This window comes from Camarhynchus parvulus, chromosome 4 (assembly GCF_901933205.1).
Source record: "Camarhynchus parvulus chromosome 4, STF_HiC, whole genome shotgun sequence".
NCBI lineage: Eukaryota > Metazoa > Chordata > Aves > Passeriformes > Thraupidae > Camarhynchus > Camarhynchus parvulus.
In genome coordinates this window covers 61096443-61117340 of record NC_044574.1, presented here as the reverse complement: position 1 = coordinate 61117340, position 20898 = coordinate 61096443, and the positions used below count along the sequence as shown (strand labels likewise).

General features: G+C 42.1%; 1 protein-coding gene across 1 annotated transcript in view; it reads left to right on the top strand.

The window, feature by feature from the left end:
* The first annotated feature begins 254 nt into the window (after positions 1-254).
* The window catches only part of ANK2 (ankyrin 2), a 254369-nt gene continuing 233725 nt past the window's right edge, over positions 255-20898 (top strand). The window contains exon 1 of the mRNA XM_030947228.1: positions 255-477. The gene's annotated coding sequence lies outside the window, so the exon portion shown is untranslated. The remainder of the gene's footprint in view (positions 478-20898) is intronic.

The window sequence follows — 20898 nt, the reverse complement described above, 5'->3', positions numbered from 1 at the left end:
CCGGCCAGTCCCAGTCCCAGATGTCCCCTCTGTCCATTCCTGGGGAAAGCGGGGAGCGGGGCAGCGAGCGCAGCGCTGTATGTGCGTAGTCTGTGGCTCCCCATTCCGCCCCGGTGAGAGCCGAGCGCGGAGGGTGCCCACGCAGGTTCCTCCCCCGCCGCGGGCGGAGGGGCGGCGCGGGGCCGGGGCCGCCTCCCCGGGAGCCACGGAGGGCCGGGAGCCTCCGCCCCGCCGCTCTCGAGTGGGCGGCTGGTCCCGCCCGTGGCCGCCGCCCGGCGGGGGCAGCAGCGGGCTCCGTGCCGTCCTGCGTGCTCCTGTGCCAGATCTGGCGTGAGCGGGCTTGGACGTACCGAGGGAGGGCTCCCTGCTCGGCGCTGTCACGGGCGGGGGGCGGCCGGCAGCGCCCGCGGCTTGCGGCAGCACCGGCGCTCGGACGGGCGGCTCGCAGGGACGCAGAGCCGAGGAAGGAATACACCCGTAAGTCACCCGGGGTCCCTGGCCATCCAAGAGCCCGTGCGAGGGTGTCGCGTTTCGTGGCTGTGGTTTGGGTGGTGGGGTTTTGTGGTTTTTCTGTTTCCTATCGGTGTTTGTCAATGGCAACCGCAGAGCTTGTCCTGCGTATGGAACTGTTAAAATGTAAATATCAGGCAGGGATAATCGAGATTTCTGTTTTCCAGCATAAGCAGGAAGTCTGCCTTCTGCCAAAATAACATATCAGGCAGATGAGGGGATCGGGTGGGAAGCCCCCGTTCGTATTGCTGGGTGCAGAAAGAATTTTCTGTGCCATCCCACAGCCGGGTAGCGCTGGTAGGGCACAGGTGCTCTTGCTGCATCTGTGGAAGAGCTGCATGGAAGGGGGGCTTGCCTCAGCTGTGCAAACTCTGCCTCTCTGCAGTCATCAGGTGAGAAACAGCAGAGGGAGATTGGTCAATTTTTTCTGTATCCTCTGTAAAGAGCTGTCCAGAAAAAAAAAAATTCCCTTCAATGTTATGGGAGGCGGTTGCTAGAGGAGATGGTCAGGGTTTTTGGTTCTTGTCTTGGAATGAATGAGGGCTCAGGGGAAGGAAAATGTCCCCAGTCCCTGAGGTTTTCTCCCTTCCCTTTCATTCACCTCGAGAAGCCTGTCTATCAGACATGCATGCTAAATCCTTGTTTCCTATTTAATTTTCTGTCATGATATAATCAAGCAACACTAGTTAGCATTTCTGATATTAAACATCTGAATGTAGAAGCTGTTCATGTCTGCTGCTCCACCAAACGATTTCCAGGCTCCATTGGCAGCAGTGCACAGATTGTGACTGTGCAGGAGCCAAGGATGGAGCCTAGACTAAGGCCCTTGGGTGTGTCACCTCTTGAAAAGACAGATTGATTTAATCTTTGTTTTTGTTCCCACCTTCCTGTCTTTTTGTATAGGTGAGGAAAAAAGGTGATACCAGAGATGTTAATTCATGTTTTCCATTTTAGTCTTAGTTATGTTCCTCTATTTTTGTTTTTGTTAGGGTGTTGAGGAGGGACAATCCATCCTAAGAACATGCTTCAGCAGCCATGAGTCATTGTACATGGATGGGGTCGTGTCTGTGAAATTCCCCTGTTGCTGTTTGCTTTCCTCATTTTTCTGCAAAGCGGGCTTGAGCTTTGAGGAGGTGTTACTGGAGAGTAGGATGTTGTAGCTGCTGGAAAATGTGTGTGTGAATCTGTTGCACTTTTCACTCCAAAACCTTTCCTTTTTTTTGGTAGCACAAGATGGGAGAGTGGGCTGGTGTGGAAGAGCAAGGAAACACTTTTAATAAGTTCTTCTGCCATTCTGTTTGACTTTGGTGCGTTGTGCATCGGTGTTATTTCCAGGGTCTGTGCTTACAGAAGTGCAGAGGCTGGCACTGGAGGCTGGTTATTGCTTGAGTTAAAGGCCAAGCTAGTACTGGTACTAGTCAGGTTAGCACTGGTGTTCCAGGGCTTCACCTGGTGGCCACAGTGATTGATAAAAAGCACTCTGCTGACCTGGATAGATTTTTGGATCAGCTTCCCAACTGCCCATCTGGATTAATTAGAGACTCTGGATTTCAGCAGGCTCTCCCATTCCCAAACTTGTTTCTAAATGTTTAAAAATAAAATTCAAGTCTTACCTTTCTCTTATTTTGCTAAAACCCAGTAAAAAGCCAAGTATAGTTCTATTATAAATCTGGTTTAGGGTTTTGCCAGATTACTTGGTTGGCTTACATCATTCTGCCTACCCTGGCAAACTGTGGGCATTTCAGTGGTCTGGACACAATCCTTGACTTGTCTTTTCAATCTGTGCACTAAGCTACACTGATACGGTCAATAAATTATCACTTCCAATGCTTCTTGGGTGTTCTCAGAGTAATTAGACCCCTCCTGGCCCTGCTACATTTGTACCTCTGAGGAAATAAGAAAAGCCTCTTGTTACTGGTGATGTCCTCTCCCATGGAGTGATTTACTCTGGTACCTATGTGGCCCTATGGACTCTAATGAATGGGTTTAAAGAGCTGAAAGCAGAATTCTGGGTGATTTTCCTGTCGTGCTCTCCAACAGCTTAAATACGAGGTGGCTTCACTGTAATTTGTAGTCTTGTGGATCCAAGGCTGGAGTCATGTTAATCCATTTTGGAAGCAGTGGGAGGGGAGCCAGTTCCCAACGCTCTCTGAATCGCTTTTTGGGGAAGGTTCTGAATGTAAATCATGACAAGTCCATGACTGGAAAAGAAAAATGTGGCTGTCAGACCATAATGCTTTGGAGGAGTAAATACCATTTAAAGTTTAGTAAATTTTGTGTTCATGGATAACTCTAGTCTTGCACTGCTCTGCGAGCTCTGCATTTGGGTCTCTTTAATTGGTGTCACTCGGGCATAGAGTACAAGCAGATATCTCGTATCGTAAACAAAGCAGCAGATTTAAGTTAATGCTAATGTGTTTGCAGGCTGAGCCAAAAGCTTTTCAGGGTTATTATAACGTGCTGGGCATACAGCCCATCGATCTAAGTGTCTGGAGGAGACAAAAGTTATGGATTGACTCATTGTACGAATCAGCTCATCTGAAAGTCAGATTCTGCTATTTGTTGCCATCGGTAATTTAGTCGTATTAAGTACGGCTGAGGACGGGTGGCAGTGTGGCCGGAATATTGAGATGGGATTTCAGAGATCCCAGGAGACCCATTCCCTGCTTTGCCTCCACAGATTTCCTGTGTGACCTGGGGCAAGTCATTAAATGTTTCGGTAGAGTAGGGTGGGTGGTACCTCCTGCTTTTTCACAGGGTGTGTGAAGATTATTGGGTTAGATCTATTTGTGAGGGGATCATATAAATCAAAATAGAATATCAAGCAGCACATCTGAACAGTGTGTGCCTTGTACGTAACTACACAATACCTGGATCTGTAAGCCAGCCTGTGTATGTCCTTCATACTATAATATACTGAGATGCCTATGTTTTAATTTTGGCAATAAATCCTGTGGGGCAACTATGAGAAAAGCTTTTGTTCACTGTCAGTTCCAACCTAGTGTTCTGAGACTGTTCCAGTTGTTAAACGCAACATTGAAGTTCGCTGTGTACTGACAATGACAAGATCATGCAGGCTCTGATGAGGACTTAAATATGTAATTCCCATGTGCTGGGGATAATGGCATGGAAACCTCTCCTCTGGCAACTGCTGCTGATTGCAAACCAAAATTATTTGTGTATTTAACTTTGGAAGATTTAACTCCTGAAAGTGGCTCAGTCCCATTCATTGGGAATGCTGGGCCAAGTGTAAAGAGTCTGGGCATCTTAAATTATGTAAACTTGATCCTTCAAATTAACACATATATACAAACTTGGATTTTAAGCTTCACAACCTCAGCCCTTCCTTAGAATAAACCAACAAGATACTGGGATCTTTGGGACACCTGTCTTCTTGGAAGCCAAATATTTGTGTTCCATGACCAACTTCATCAAGGCTGGTTTAACTAGGCAGAACAGAAAGTTCTTAAACTCTGGTACAGCAGCTTTAATTGTGTTGGCCATCTTAAATGGGTGGTGATGTATAGCAACTGGTCAGAGGCTGCTAAAGGTGTTTTTCATATTATGTAACAGTTATAAATTAGGGTTTTACAATCATAAACAGTGCATACTGGTCATGTAAATATGTTTCCTTGCTTTTTTATTTTATCCATTGCTTTTCAGCACTTTGTAGGATTCCCACTTTGTCACAAAGCTCAGCCTTGTTGGCTGTGGGCTGCTGCAGAGGGAAACCTTCCACTTGGAGTGGGCATTTTGAGCAGGAGATGGGATGGATGTGGGTCTGAGTGCCAAGCCCCCAAAAGGCCCAAGGGGTGTGCAGTGTTGAGGCTCCCCCAGCTTCCTCAGCAGCACCAGCTCTTTGGTGTTTTCCCCTTGTGATAGGCATGAGCTGTGTCTCCCTTCAGGTGAGTCTGCTGTCACCATTGTCCAGAATTAGTTTATTTTTTGATAGGTCCTGTTTGAAGAATGTCAGAAATGTGTGTTTGGTGCTCCATGTTTTTCTTGACTAAGTTTCCAGCTCCATGTTTTTCTTGGTTAAGTTTCCAGCAGAACACCTGTTCCACCTCCAGACACTGCTTTTGCCTTCCCACCCCTCCAGCACCTCTTCTGCATCCCTTCTTCAACCTTTGCAGTGAAAGTGGATGCTGGAACTTGTCACTTGACCACCTTCCTGTGCTGTTTCCTTGGCTTTCATCTGGGCCCACGGGTTAAATTCCAAAGACTCTCATATCATTTGCTTCAATTTAGGCTGAGGAAGTATTTTCTTTTTAAATGATTGGCCTGAAAATGATTTCCAAGTTGCTTCTAAAACTTAATTTCAATGTTTTTTAGAGTATCTTCATCCTCCCCCACTCTTTTGTTTTTTCCTGAAAGAGGGCTTTCATTTTAATTTTTCCCCAACTTTGTAACAAGGTTTAGAGAGAAGAAGCAAATAAGTTATAAAAATACCTATTTATATTTAAGAAATTTATGCATACGCATGTACATACATCAGTAAAATAGAAAATTTGACTCACCACCTCTTAGCTCACTCTAAAAATTCCTTATGGAAAGTAAGGGAGGGAGAACTTTTTAAAACAAGCAACATACATCATTATTTTAAAAAAAGGTAGTTTAATGAAAATGTTTTCTACAATGTTCCAGAGTCTTGAAAACTGTTTATCAAGATGACTATTTGAATGTAAAGCCATTTTTCACGTGCTAAGCAAAAAATAATGATCCCTTGAGTTTATTTTTACTTACAGTGCACTGATTCACCACTCACTGTTAACAATAGTTGAACCCTATTGGGATTTTTGTTTTGTGGCTCAGCACAGTTTTGAGGCTGTAGCAGTCCTACAGCTGTGTTCCAGTTCCTGAGCTCATAGATGGCAGTGTATGTTTTTTACTTGTGTAAAAAAGTAGGTATATTCCCATCTGCTATTTGAAGCTGTGGAGAGAATACCTAATGCTGTTTCTTTGTTTTCTCTGGGAAAAGATGTAGGGCAGTGGTGAGATTTTAGCACATGCAGGTGACTTAAATCAGTTATGGCTTCACAGTTATAATCTACCTTGAGGGAAACTACAAAATTAGCTGCAAAGGAATTTTACATATTGCACCTTGTACAGAAAGTGCAGTTATTAGCATGGTTTCGATCTTAAACAGGAAGAACCTATTTATAAGACCTTCAATTTCTATTTATTTCTCGAACAGAAAGGTGATGACTACTAGAAATAAGTATTTATCAATTTTTAACAAGATTAATTGATTCAGGAGTTTGATTTCTCTGCTTACAAACAATGTTATGCTTTGAGCTGAAGCAAACATGTCATCATGGGCTCTTTTGGTTTCTCAGTTGTTTTAAATAGTGACAGTGACTTAAAATCTTAATTGTGGGCAGTTAGAGAGAGCCCTGAGCAGCAGAGCAGCCGGGCTCATTTCACACCACACTTTGCCTTGTGGATGTGATGTTCACAAACACAAAACCATGCAGCCTCTTGCCTGCCTCTGTGGAATTCTCAGCCCTGCTGGATGATCCACCTGCTTCCTCCCTGTCACCTGTGGGAGTGAAAGGTGCGGGGTGGAAGTGCTGAGGCCACGCTGCAGGGACCGGGCTCGGGTGAATACCTGGAAAGGAAGGTGGCACTGAGGATGCCTTCCATGGTGCTCCTCAGATTTCATCAGCATGCTGCTCTTATTCAGAGTGACAGCAGATATCTTTATAAATGCAATTAAACCCATTAATCCAAGTTTTCTCAGTGAGATTTGTTTCAGTGAGGCACCTTCCTTGCCTCTTCCCCTGCTGTGGGTGCTCACCACTCCCAGGTGTCACACACTCATTGGCTTCCTACAGCTGGCACATCAGGTTCTTGACTAGATATTATTAGGAAGATAAAGCATTTCGGGTCTGTCTTTTCTTACATAAAATAGGTTTTGAACAATTGATTGAAAGGCAATAGGTGGAGTGCACACATGGATGAAACAAAATTATTATGTATTATAGAAGAAATTATTGGTTTAATTTTGAAAAAAGAGGGGGTTTTTCCTGGGAGATGAGCAGTGTTCAGCTGTCAGTGTTCCGTAATAATATTGGGTAATTGTGTACAAGCACTTAAAAGGTTTCTATTTCTAATCTGTGAAATGATTCACTGATAGTACAGAGCTGCAGGTACTGGAATTCCTATGACACAGTATGTGCCACTGCAGGAGATGGCTCCATTTGTCCCAAGGCATATGAAAATATCCCATCTTTTCTGCTGTGATTTCCATGCAGTGCTGTAACTGTGAGGGAGAGTATAATGGGGGATCCCCTCTTAAATTACCTTCAAGCCTCCTGCTGTCAGCCCAGCACAAAGCACATGGAGTAAGGGGGGCTGAGTGTGTCCAGCAGAGAAGTGTGTGCAAGCCAGGAATGGCTTTCAGGGCCTTCCTGCTGTTCCTTGCCTCTTTTTGCTATCCCAAGAGAATGGTCATGGTGTAGCAAGTAAAAATATTTTTGACACCATTGAATTTCACAGACCTTATCTATTGTTTGTGGGGAGTTTTTGCACTGCCAATTAACACAAGGAATTATATTGGCTGTGAAAGTGTTATTGGAGGATAAAGCAGGGAAAAAGTGATGTGCACTTGTGGCCCCTGTGTCTGATGGAAGATGTGCAAAAAAGGATGGTGAATCTTCCTCTGTCAGATTAGTGACTGCACCAACCATCTGCTCTAATGGTGGCCATAGCACTTTGCACTCAATGCAGTTGTTTGAAAACCATCTGTTTCCAATAGCTGTCTGGATTTAAAAGGAACCTTTTGAAATCCAGGATGAAATGTGAGGAAAAACATCTTAGCTATGATTCTCTTGACCTCCATCTATTTTATGGAAGCTAAACTTGATTATGTCTGTGCACAGTTGCTGTCTAAAGTGTTTTAGTACCTGGCCAGCCCCCTGTTTGTTCTCCTGTGGCTGGAAGCCTCTCATCTTATTGTCCTGTTCCTTGAGCCTTGGTTGCTGCAGCATCACCAGAAGGAAGGATGGCTGCAAGTTTTTACATGCCATGTGTCCATCAGATTGGGTTGCTTTTTTTGTAATCCTGTAGTTAGGTAGTTTTACTGGTTGTCTAAAGCCAGAGTTTAATTTTGCTTTGCTTTTATTTAAAGGCAAAAATACATTTCGACAGTTTGGTTATGAAATCCTGGGGGAAAAAAAGGTGTAGAAACATCTTAAAACTGACTTCAAGAATTACTGAATTGTAAAGCAGCTGGATCATAGGTGACATGTGTTCTGACTATTTATAGGATGGTCAGCAGAGAAGAGGGAAGGGATGGCAAACCTGTTCTGTGAGAGTTTTCAAGGTTTCAAAATTAGGTTTATTTTGTTTTCACTTCTTGCTGGTAACTCAGCACTAAGGTGTGTGCTTGGGAGTGTGTTGGCTCTTACCCCTTAAGGAGTTTAAATACAGTGCCTCTACTTATTTCTCAAAATGGAGACATAGATTTAGATACATTTGTGTATATGAAGATAAAAGAAAAATATCAATACAAAAAAAATTATATGGGAAAAAGAACCTTATCAAATGATTCTGTAATCACCTGTCTCTTCAAGGGTTCGTGGCCACTACCCTCACGTGACCTACTTTTTGGAAATCACAGCATTATTCTGTGTGCAGCCTGTGAGATGCAGCCAAACATTACTTTGTGTTGTGCATACAGTGGATATTGATTAAAAATTGCCTTGTATTAAAAAATCTAATGGTGTTGTGGTGATCTTCCCTTTTGAGGAAATGAAGGAGAGAAAATCTGAATATAATAGGGAATGATACAGTGCTCTCAGTCCATCTTCTGAGATTGTCCCTGGCCTGAGTGACAGGCAGTAATTGATGTGCTCTCGTTGCTTTGTCACCTCAGCTTATCTTCATTCTAATTATTGCCACCTGCCTGCTCTGACTGAGCATTTGGTGTGGGTGTTGGGATGGCTCCTGAAGGCCGTGCAGGCTTCATGGCATGAAATACCCTGCCATGGATGAGAAGGACCTGCAGAATTCTGAGTTACTATGGAATATCTGAGCTCTGCAGTGTAAGTCAATGTATGGATGCTGCAAACTATTTAGGGCGTAATTATTGAAAATGTGTTTTTGATCATAACATTGTGGTCACTTTGGCAGAGATTCTCTGTTCCCTGAAGACCTGAACTGTAATATTTTGCAGGTCCTTTAATATTTCATTTTAGCTAAGATCTAATTGAAAGTGATTTGAAAATGTTTCTGCTAAAAATTAGAATTACTTCTGTAAAACTGAGACTAGTATTCTGATTGAATTGCTGGCTGGATTTGATCATTGATGTAATTAGTGCCCAACACAAGCAGTACCAAATAGAAGGTGAGTGTAAAATTGTAACTTTTTTTGTTTCTTTGTTTTTGTTAGTTGATTTTAGTTAAAAACCAAAACATTGCAACACAGCATTGGAATTTACATGTGATAAACAGAATTTGCTTTTGTTAGTTGAATTACTGGCAAATAACAGTAATTTCTTACATTTTCACAGCATCATCTGCTGTTAATTTACATCCTGATATTTCATGTCCATGTTAATTTAATGCTAATGAGCATGTTGGTAATGATGGCTGTGGCACAGCATATTCAAGTGCTTTATTCTAACCACAGTGCTCAGTTTCTGAAAAGAATCATAGTTTTATGTGCTTAATTCCACCCCTTTATTTGGGTGCTTGTCATTTGCCTTTTTACCCATTTTAGGACTACAAAATGTAAGAATATCTTTAATATAGGCAACTTTTTAGTCTTTCCTGAGAACAAAGGAAAGTGAGTATCAGTGTTCTGCATTAGCTAAAAGATTTTAGCTCCTGTTTTTGATATTTCTTCAGGCAGAATTAGCATAGGAACCACTCAAGTCTGGAATCCCTCCCACCTGATGCAAAGATTTAGCTACTGACTGACAAAGTTTTTTGAAGGGGCAATATGTTTGCAAGGCATTTTGTAAATTAATATATTAGTTTCCATATATGCTAAGCTGCTGTTATAACTTTAACTTTTGGTTTTTTGATGTAACTTTTGTTTTCAAGTGCCTGTTCTCTGGCCCACTGTACACCTGGCTACTAGAATTATAGATATTTACAACCCTCTGTGGCAATAGGAAAAGTTGTTTTAAACTAACTATAAAAACAGGTGGATTTTTTTCCATATTCAGGGCCGTTTGTGTGTAAACAACCAACACTGCACTGATTGTTTCAACATCAGGGAAAGCACTTGCACCTGCCTTGCCTTTGCTGGCCAGCTGTTTATGGCCCCAAATTCCTTAAGTCATTCTGACCCACCACAGTGCTCTTCCTCAGTTGCATCTCCAGCAGCTTCAAAAGGCCTCTCGAAAAACCAAAAAGGCAGAAAAATGGGAAGTTGAAAGGGAAGACAGGTATTCTGCAGAAGTGAGGCAGCTGGTTTTCAACAGGTTGGTGGTCCCATGTTTGTAGAGCTTTTGTGGTCAATTTTAGCATCTTAAAATACTCACTTGTGCTGTGAGAATCAGGTAAAGTGTTTTCAATTAATTACTCCCAACCTACTGCTCTTAACTGGGAGAATCTTTCATAGACCAATGAAATATTCAGAATTGCTCAAAAGATTGAGACATGCAGTTGCTACTCATGTAAATGGTAGCTGTGTGGGCTCCCTAATCACTTAAGTAGCATTGAAAAAGCTTGTCCTAGATGTTTTTATTTCTCTGCTGTAGCCAGTGTTTATAGTCTGCTTTGAACAAGACAAAAAATTCATTTTCACTGTACTGAGAGCATATCTGAGAGTGTAGAATTGCTATTTTGAATTAACAGAAACATTATGAAAATGTTCTCTATTCTTTAAAATCAGCATGAAATATTCATCTAAACTGTCAATAAATATTTAAAAGTGATGTGAAATTTTCATGCATTTTAAAGGATAAAATTAATTAAAACATTGTAAGGACTAAAACATTGTACTGAATAGAAGAGTTGTATTAGCATCTGTTAAATGCAGATTTCAGTTACTTGGTTTAATTTAGTGAAAAAAGCAGGAAAACAGGGGGATTTCTTATTAACCATTTGATTTCTCTAACCTGGGATTGGGACATTGGTTTAAGATGCAGAAGACCTGGAATTGCTGTGATCTCTTGGGATAGAATGGAAACTCTTTGTGGTCATTCTGTCAGGACTCTCTTTTGAACTAAGGTCTCCTACTTTGGTGCCTTGTGTCCTTGGAAGGACACACAAATACTTGTGATCTTTGCATGCATGAAGATTATCCTGTATGTTCTGTGCTTTTATTGCCTGCTGGAATCAATCACCTTTTGGGCCTCAGAATGAGGGAGATGCTTAGGACTTGGGAATGAAATTCCTATAAGATTCCTGAATATCAAGAGTTATTAAACAAAGAGCAATTGTTCATTTTAAATTAAAATTAATGTTGTGTTTAAGAAAAGCAATTTAAAGAAAGATGTCTGATATGACAGACCTACAGTCATTTGTGGGTTTTTTTTTAGATTGGAGAAAGATGAGGTTTGATTATTTGGGTGGGTTTTTGTGCCAATACAGATCAGAAGTTAAAATTCTGAAACACTATGGAAAGCAGCTGTCCTTCAAAGTCCCAGCTGTTTCCACAGTGCTGAAAAAAAAATGTAGAGAGAACAGAAGAATAAATATTGGGAAAATGGGGAATGTGTTGTAGAGGAATATCATCCATTCTCATTTTTTTATAGTGGCTCTGAAATTGTGTTCTCAGTTGTGTTTTTGTCTGCAGTGTTAGTGTAAGAGGAGATTCTTTTAGATTTATTCTGCATGGGTGCTTGAAAGATTTTGAAAGTGTGAAGTAAATAGTGTATTTTTGGGAGGGGGGAGTGGAAAATAAACATGGAATGCAAGTGAGTTTGGAGGTGTGCATGCCTCGGTCAGGTTGGTTGGTGCAGCTGGTGACTTAGGTGGAACTGCTCCTGATTTCTCTTTTTCAAGGGAAATAAAATACTGCAGCTTTATTTCTTCTGGGGTTTATTTGGCACAGTGCTGTTCATACTTCATGGCCTCCTTTGCTACTTGCTTGCCATCTTTGCTTTCAGTCTCCCCTCATATCACTTTCCATTGAGATTCCCCAGGGTCTGGCCCTGGGGTTTTGGCTTGCATTCGGAAGAGGCTTCTGAAATTCTACAAAACCTGACCTGACTGCAAATATTTATATTAGGGACAGGAGGAAAATAAAATGCTTCCTATATGCAAAGGAGACATGTGGTTGCAGTTGTAAGTACCTTACTGAGCAAAGTCCTGCTCTCATGGATTCTCCCATCCCATATCTCAGTTCATGTCTTGCCTGGAAGTGTTTAGAGGGGAGCCTACTGCATTTTTGGGTATTGATGCCAATTTACTATTAACATCTGGAGGAAATTCAGCTTTCAGCTTCAGTTCTTCTCCCCACTAAGCTGGCCACTATTATCTTCTAGAAAAAAACACACTTTCAGGAACTTTAAAGTGGTTAATAATGTAAGATCTTTATAAAATTTTACCAAGTTGAAAGGCTTACAAATGAGTATTGTTTAGTACTGCAGCGGAAGTGAAGTCTGCTGTTCCAATACCAGGTCAGGCAACAGAGCCATGATAAGTAATCTCAGTTAAAATGGTTTGTGTTAATTTTCTGCATGTTATGTAAAAATTCGTAGTGCTAATTTTATTGACTAGTTATTATTTCTATGTCTTAATATTCAGATAAAACATCACATTTAACTTAGAGAAACATGAGTGCAAGCCAACAGAGAAACTTTGTTTAAATTTTTGTTATAACGTACATTATTGTTGTTGTTGCAAGGGTAAAAATAAGTGGGAAATTTGGCTGCTTTTCAGTCTGAAAGCCTTGAAATAAATCAGTATTATGATTATCATACTTTGGTGAGTATCTTGAATGCATGTTGTGGTTGGTGTGCTCTGCTCATTACTGAGAGTGCTGCTCAATGCAAACTGCACAGCCAGGAGCAGAGGGACAGCAGGGGCTGCCTCTGCTGACAGGACAGCATTTGCTGAGCAGTGTTGGGAGGTTTCACCTGCTTTGGCAGGAGATTTCCAGTGGCAGCAGGATCATACCCTCAGCCCTGTGCCGCTGATCCCCTGACTCACCTGCTGCACAGCTGAAATCAGAGATGTGCCGCTGCATGCCTGAAGCACAGCAGGTGTTTGCCTCGGATGCAAGTAAAGCGTGGATGCCGTGTCACACAAGAATACAGGCATCTGTTTTCTACTTTGAAGTTACGTAAAATTATCAGCTCTTCAGTGCTTTTTTGTCTATCCAGGATACATTAAATGACAAAGCATTTCTGAGGCAGTTCTGGTATCTCTTAAAATTCAGTATCTCCAGCTGGAAATCAAGAATAAGCATGTAAGAGTTGCTGAGCCTGTTGCATTACAAATGTGAGTGCTGTTTTGGTGGACCAGGGTTCAGAAGCAGGACAGTCTGCAGGTGCAGTGAGATTGCAGGTGCCTGAATGCTGTATCAAGGCTTTAGAACAGATTTTTTACACACGTGTTTTCTACAACTTTTGAGGAGTTGCTTCAGGTGTTGAGGCAGATAACTACTGAAATGAGTTAAGTCTATGAATCTGTACATTCACCAGCTCCTGTTGCTGGCTTATCTTTTGGATTAAGGATTAAATGAGTCTAGATGGATGTTGGTGCCTGTAGGTTGTAAGTCTTAGCTAACATTTATAGCTGCTGTCCTGCTTGCAGCCTCATTTAGGAAGTTGAAGGTTATCTTCCCAAGTGGATCAAAATATCACCCCCCCACTCCTGACTCAGCAGAACTTGAGGGCCTGCTGCACTCTGAAAAGGCTCTGTTGTGTCCCAGTGGCTCTCTAATTAGCAGAAAAAAGCAAGTGGGAAATTCCTTTAGCACAGTTGGAGTGAGTGTTGGAACACTTCATGCAAGGCTGAGCTCCAACTCATGGATGCACTGCAGGCAGCTCTCCTTCCCTATAGGAATGCCAAGGCCAGGCTGTGCCATGCCAGAGAGCCTGGCTATACCAGCACAGCCTGTGTGAAATACAGACACCTCTTCCTCTGACCCCTGGCAGCTGCTCAGGCACATTAAAGCTGCCCCTTTAAAATAATGAAGGGAGTATCAAGGCAGCATGATCGGTGCTCACTCTCTTGATAACTCAGTGTATTTTGTTTCCTGCTCTCTTGCTGGAAAGCACCAGCATCCTCTTTGCAAGTCTTCATGATGAGACCGTACTAGGGTGCTGTAAATTGGCAAAGCCACTAAGGTGGATCTGCTGTTTTTGCACTCGCTGTTGGAGGTTGGAGATGCTGCAAGCCTCTGAGTTGATTTTTGCATATATGGCTTCATTCTTCTGAGCTGAAGTTACCTGTGGAAATTTTCTGGAAAGGCTTGATCGTTCAAAAGGATCAAAAGAGTATAAAATATTATCTCGGTGGCTATGTAAAATGGTGAAGACTCTATTTTAATGGTTTGTGTTTTATAGGCTTTTTTTTTTAGTGTGACATTATCTAGGAGAGGCATGTGCTTTGTAAGACTATTTTGGAGGATTGTCACTGCAGTTTAGGAACAGTCATCCATTGTAAATAACTTTTTGCAGGTTGATGGCTGAATGTGGACAGATATTAAGTGATGCCTATTATTCTGGAAATGGAGTTATGTAGGGATAGAGCACAGAAGGCACGATCCTCTGTGTTAGTGACATTTGAAAGATTTCCATGGAGATTCACTTTGTGGTCAAAATTCTCACAGCAGTGCTCTTGGCTGGAAGGAGCATCCTGCGTGTCAGTCAAGAACAGTTATTTTTTGGCTGAACTGCACTGAAAATATTCTCTTGGGTTCATTTTCTTCTCCTCTTGAGATTGCCCCTTGTGCATTCACAAAGATGCACTACTGCTCCCCACACAGACTCTCAGAGAGATAAATCCAGCTTTTGTCCTGCGGAATTCTTTCAGCCTGGCACTGACAACGCTCCTGGCCTCATCTGATTAAATCTACTTCCCTGCCATGCAACATGACAAATGCTTTTGGTTCAAGTTGAACGGTAAAGCTTTTGCAAACAGGAAAAACAGTTGTCAGCTGTCACTGTTGTGGGACCAAACGCATTTTGTGCTACAACAAGCAGACAAAAAAGCCTCTGAGCCGTACAGCAGATCAAATGGGAAACCCACTCAGGGTACATCCAGTTCTAGTAAGACACGAGTGTGTTTTTATCATGACTTGTTTAACAACACAAGGGAGAACATCTGTTAGAAGTTGGCAATAAGGAAAAATACTGTCTTTTGCTCTCAAGAAAGCCTAGACAATGCAAAATTAGAGGATGCTGTATCATTTGCAAGATGGGATATTTTGAATTTTGATGCTTTGCTTACAAATGTAGCTTTTGACTTACTTAATAATTATTTTTTCAAAAAAATTATCTTTAGAAGAAAAGCTGTATTGAGGAGCTTTGAAGAAAGCTGTTTGGTGACTTTGCTTCAGAAACAAAAATATGAGAGTGAAGTGAGGTTGAAAATGACACCTGGGTCTTTGGCATGGTCCTGGCTATTGAGTTTTTTGTGCTCTGAGTTTTATTCTACCACTGAGAAATTGGGATATTTCTGAGTCTATGCTTCTAAAATTTTATTCCTTGTTTCCTTTGAATACCTGAAAAAAGGAGTGTAGTATACTAGCTCTTTGTTTTCCTTAAATGACTGTGTAGGAATACATGGCTTTTGAACTGGAGTTTGTTTGGGACTCTTTAATCTGGAATATTATAGGTCAGCCTAAAAACTATGCCAAATTTATGCTTAATCTCAAATCCAATGGGCATCTTATATTTCATGCAGAAAGTGCCATGCCTAGTGCAGTGCATTCTGGCATTTCCTTTTAGGGCTGCTCTTAGTCACTGAATCAGTTTTTTGTTAGATACAAGTGAAGTCCAACTGCTAGTACAAGCTTCTGTTTTAAAACCAAGTCAAGCAGAAAATACTTTCTCTGGGTGTTTTCCATCCCATTCCCCATTCAGATGTTTCATGTCTGGAAGGTGGAGGGGGGAGCAGCCCCATCTTTGAGTTGTGGCCACCAGTCTGAAGTTTGCTTCCAATTGCCATCAGTGCTTCTGCACTATGGCCCTCACCCTTTACACCTCCCCAGACTGTAAGGGAGCTCTCCTTCATCAGGCTTTTCATACTGAACAGGGAAATGTTCATCCAAAGTGGCTTCATCCTCCAACTGTTGTGTGGAGCCTTCCTCGGGGATGTATTTTTATAACACATTAATGGCTCAGTAACTGGTGAGAGGAATGAAAAGCTTAGGCCTGTCAGCTAAAAGGGCACTACAAGTCCTCTTTGGTCCTTAATATAGCAAGGACATCTTAATGGCTGGCATTCCTTCTCAGCTTTGTGACTTTCCATTCTGTTTATTTTGTGCTACAGCTGTTCAGGAGTTGTTAGTTACTACCAGTTTTGGGGGAATAATGTAACTGAAATTAAATAGTTGTTTCTGCTATCACCCCCTCTGCTTTGTGAGGTGCCATCCCTCCCTGCTCCCCTAAAATCTCTTGTCACAAGCCAGGAAGGAACTTGCAAGTCTAGCAAGGCTCAGTAATGAAGACAAATTTTTTTTCCCCCGAGCCACATTTACAATCTGCTTTCTTTTAAAAAAATTAGTTCAGTATCTTAATTTTAATTAAATAAAAGACTGTTAGCTAAAGCCTCTTGAACATGTAGCATGAAAAATAGGAAGGACGCCAAGGAGTTCTGACTGCTGAGATAATTTCATCTTGCAAGTTGGGGCACCAGCCGTGTGTCCTTCAGCTCAGTTTCCAGCCCATCTATTGACATCGGAAGCAGCTTGGCACCCAGTGAATGTCACGGTAAGCCGTGCTGTCACCCTGTCCCTTGTGATGCTGGGAGCACGGTCAGCAGAGGTCGCCTGTCCTGGGAAAGACATGGTAACAAGATCTTGGGTCACGGAGCAAGGAAGCACTGAGGTGTCTCAGAAAATGTGTCAAAACTCATAAGTGCTGTAAACTACTTAGTAACTGGGAATTGAGTTAGCAGTCATTGCTGTTAGGAGTTGTTTGAAATGCTCTCGGTGTGTATATTTATGGAGGACAATTGTCTAATTACTGGCCGTTAATGAGTATCTGTAGTCTCTAAACCTGCTCAGGGAAGTCAGGGATGTCAGATTGATTGATTATTCCCTCAGTTCTTTGTCTCTCCTTTCTCTCTTGTTGAGTATCACAGGCCAAACTCTGCACTCTGTATTGTAGGCAAAGAACAGCTGTGTTGCACTACCTGTTGCTGGATCCTCTCTGTGTGGGATTTGTGTTGTGACCTGACAGCCAGCTGCTGCTTCTCCCTCAGCCTGGAAGCCAGCCTGTGGGAGGGATCAGGGCTGCTGCAGGGCAGCAAGGCAGATGGAGTTTTTTGCTACTACACATTTTTACTGCCCCATCTTCCATGACTGGGTAGCTTTGTGGAGATTTTCCTTTGGTTGTGTTTCCATTACTTATGAGCTCTCTCCCTTTCCCTAAAGGATTAAATAGATTACTTTGCTGCGAATGCCTCGATTGACTTTAGAGGTAGCTTGGATTCAGATATTAGTCTTGCACTTCGGTGCTTTTAAGAAGATTGCTGTAATGGCAGTAAATGAAGCCAAATACAAAATACTGCATTATAGCTTTATGTAGGTAGCGTGTATATGTATAAAAGGGTATATTGAGTTGCCACTGCACCCTCAAGATTTAACTGGCATTTGCAAGACCATGAATTTGCTGTTAACATAGAACAGCTGCAGGAACACAGTGGATTTAAACTGTTCAAAACCTATTAAAATCTCTTTAGTGGTCCTTAGGCTTAGGAGGAAGAGAGAATAAATTACTGTTTTGACAGAGTTGCTAGTCTTACAAATAGCCCTAATGGCTTGGAAGGGTTTGCTGAAGTGGGCTCTGAAATGTTAAAGCTCCAGTTAGACGTAACAGTTTTTGGGAGGATGTTTTAAACTGATAATCTTGAGATAGACTTTGGACTTAGAAAGCCTGTCACAGTGAAGGAGTCAGTTCTGTCAGTGCTTTAATGGTTGGGCACACTGGGACTGGCACCATCCCTGCTGGTATGGCATCTGCGACCGAGCTCTCACTGCCGTCCAGGGAATGTGCACAAAGGCAGCTTTGTTCCCTTCTCCTTGACCCCAGGGAATCAGTGCACGGCCAGTGTGCCCAGACCATTTGCTGCAGAAGATCAGGAGCACACTGTGCAGCTCTTGAAGAGCAGGATGCAGGGCCAGCTGGTTTGAAAGTACTTGAGCACAAAAATACATTAATTTTGTTTAAGTTTTAGGCAATGTATAATGGTCTTAGGATACAAATTGAGATTTATATTCCATGTTTACTGCTCTGCAGGATTTAATCTTTTACTTTTTATGTTAGAAGTGGTAACCGGCTGTGGATTTGAACCACTGCAAATGCTCTAAAAACTGAACTGTGCTCAGTTAAATCTCCCTGGCTGTGGCTTTGTCTGGAAATATGAAGCAAAGGTTCTGTCAGCTAATGCACCCCTACTCCTATGCATCTGATGCCAGTAAGAAAAGTCCTCCATGCAGCTCCACCAAGGACCATCCATTCAGTCTCTAAATAAAATTACTCTCTCTTCTGGTTGGCTGTTGGTTTGGCTTTCAGCCTGCTCTGGGTTAATGGCTTTTTGAAGTGACTTTTAAAAAGCAAACCACAGTGTTGGCTTCTTGCGTGAAGAGTTCTAAGCAGATGCAAGGGCCTGGCATGGAAATCCAAGAAAGCAGTTATTTGGTGGATGCGGGATGAGCCAAAGCACTTATCGGGCATCAGTGGAAGACAGCAGAACTTGACCAGCCCCTGCTGACTCTTGGAATGAGCACTGTGAAGACAAGGCAACTTCATCTAATTTGGGGGACACAGGTCTTGAAGGAAGGAGATTTGTCAGCGTTTTGCAGAGCAGATGGCTGTGTATTGATTTGGATGGAACTATTTTCATTTCAAGTCTTCTGCAGCAGCAGGAAAAATATGATTTCAGTCTCCTAGCTATATTTATGTCTGTAATTGGTTGTTAATACAATTCTGGTCAGAGTTTGCAGGATAATTTCTTTTGTTAGACAGACGGGAGACAGCTTCATCCATTAGTGCTAATCCTATTTCACGGGAAGCTCAATGTTTAAATGTTAGGCAGATTTGCTCCCTGATTGACAGTAACTATTGCATCTTTGTCCCCCTCTAAAACAGGGGGATAAGCATGGATAAAGGTGGTGGTATGGCACCTGCTACTGGGTATTTCTGGAAGAAATTGTTTGGGATTCCAAATGAAGTCTGATCAGCTTTTACTTTGGGGTTCCTGACTCTGTACAGCCTGAGATGCCTTGGGTTGCACAAAATGAAGGTTGTTATGTGGGAAAAATGGAATGGAATTCATTGTCTGCCAATGAGTCACCTCTTTTGAAGTCTGTCTGGTCATTGTTTTCACTGATGAAAGAGAAACATACATGCCAGTTGAGTGGAAGGCTGTGATCCCATCTAGATTGGTAAAGGACAGCAGAAGGATGGGTGTTCCTGCTGGTTGATCTTAAGGAAAGCCAAGGGGAGCTGGTCTTCATTTTGTCCTTTCTAAAAGCCCCAGGCAAATGGCTCAGTGTAACTCTTGCCAAATGGCAAAGCACAAAGGTATTTTTCCTCAGAACTAAGTTTTAAATGTAGCACTTGAAGTTTAACATCTACTTGTTGTGGAGGACCCTCACAACGTTTTAAATCCCAAAGCAGGTGCTGAAAAACAAGTCAGTCAAGTTTTGATTATAACTCAGAATTCCCTGTGCAAGGGGTGTGTGGATAATCATTACAAACTACTGTAGGAAAACTAGCCATAAGAGTGCCTGTGATCAACAGCATCAATTTTTCTCTTTAACCATGAAAATGATGCTTCCCCTTAAAAGAGAAAGGGAGGAAAATGAACCAAACCTGACAACTGGCATGACTCATCAGATAATTCTAGTCAGATGGCAATTATACCTTGAGTTGTCATTTTAAGGACAAGAATCTATAGTAGCGCATGTTAAATGCAGTTTAGTAACTCCTGTAGCTGAAGCACAATGGTGATATGTATTCTGAAATGGGTTCATATCCTGGAGAGCTCTGAACTGTAGCTGGAACTTACACTGCACTTGAAAAAGGCTAAACTTGCATAGGGACTAGAGGAGCAAATTGTGCTGCTTTGAAAGAGGAGCATAATAGGAGATCTGCCAGGTTGAAAAAAAAAAGGTTCATTCAGAGGCATCACAGAGTAGGCTGACAGAAGGTAGAAGCAGCAGAACTTGTGCAGGAGATGTCTGAATTTGGCAGGGATTTAAAATTCAGTCTAAAATAAAGTTAGTTGCATGCAGGCAGAGAGAATGTTGAGCCTGTACACTCTGTTCAGTGGGAGCACATTATGGGAATAAGTGATATTTCCATCTGAAATTTTTCAGAAAGCCTGGGCAAGCTTAATGCTGGAAAATAAAGAGTTTAAAGAAATTCTGATGAGTTCTTCACTGAATATGAAAGGTATTTGGTTGTTACAGGTTTCACCTGCACTTTTATAATTTTCAACCTGTGTTGGTTAAGAAAATATCTAAAAAACTGGCATATGGAAAAAGTGGTGGTATGGATGAAATGTGAAATCGTTTTCTTCTCTTTTAGGATATAGTTTTGGTAGCTGAGGACTGTTTAAGTCCATCATACTGTTTATAGGATGTATTGTAAACTGTTACAATTATCTGGAGTATAGAAAGGCAATAATGATAAATGCAGTTCAGTCATAGAGGGGTGCTGGATGGTGTGTGGGTGGGAGAAACAGGAGCTGAGGTTCCCTTGAGATTGGCGGATCCTGGCACATGTGCTTGCAGTCCAGCCTCCTGTGTAGGCTATGGGGGAAGGCAGTGCCAGACCCAAATCTGGGTGCTCAAGGAGCTTGCAGGGTCCTGCTGCCAGGCTGAGCAAGAGGTTTTTCCATCTACTCAGATCCTAGGCAGGAGTTTGGGAGTGAAAAGGAGAGGACAGGACCTCTAACAAGTTCTGAACTCACACCTGCCTGTTTTTTCAGGTTTGGAAAGATTTTACAGAAAAGAGATGCAGTGTGTAATGGTGTAAACCCCATGTTTCTGTGGAAGTGAATGGTGAGCCTGCTGTGCCCATGCTGCCCTTGCTGTTCCCAACTGGAAGATGCACTTCTGTTATGATTTGGGATATAGCACTGTCCAGGGTGTGCTGTCCTGACCTCTGTCTGCCCAAAATATGTTTTGCCAGTAGCTGCTAAGTTGCACAAATGTCTGTACTGAAGATCACATTTGCTGAATGTTTTATGTTTTCATTATTGTGACTGCAATTATGAATTTTTCCGGAGTAAATACACAGAATATGAAAA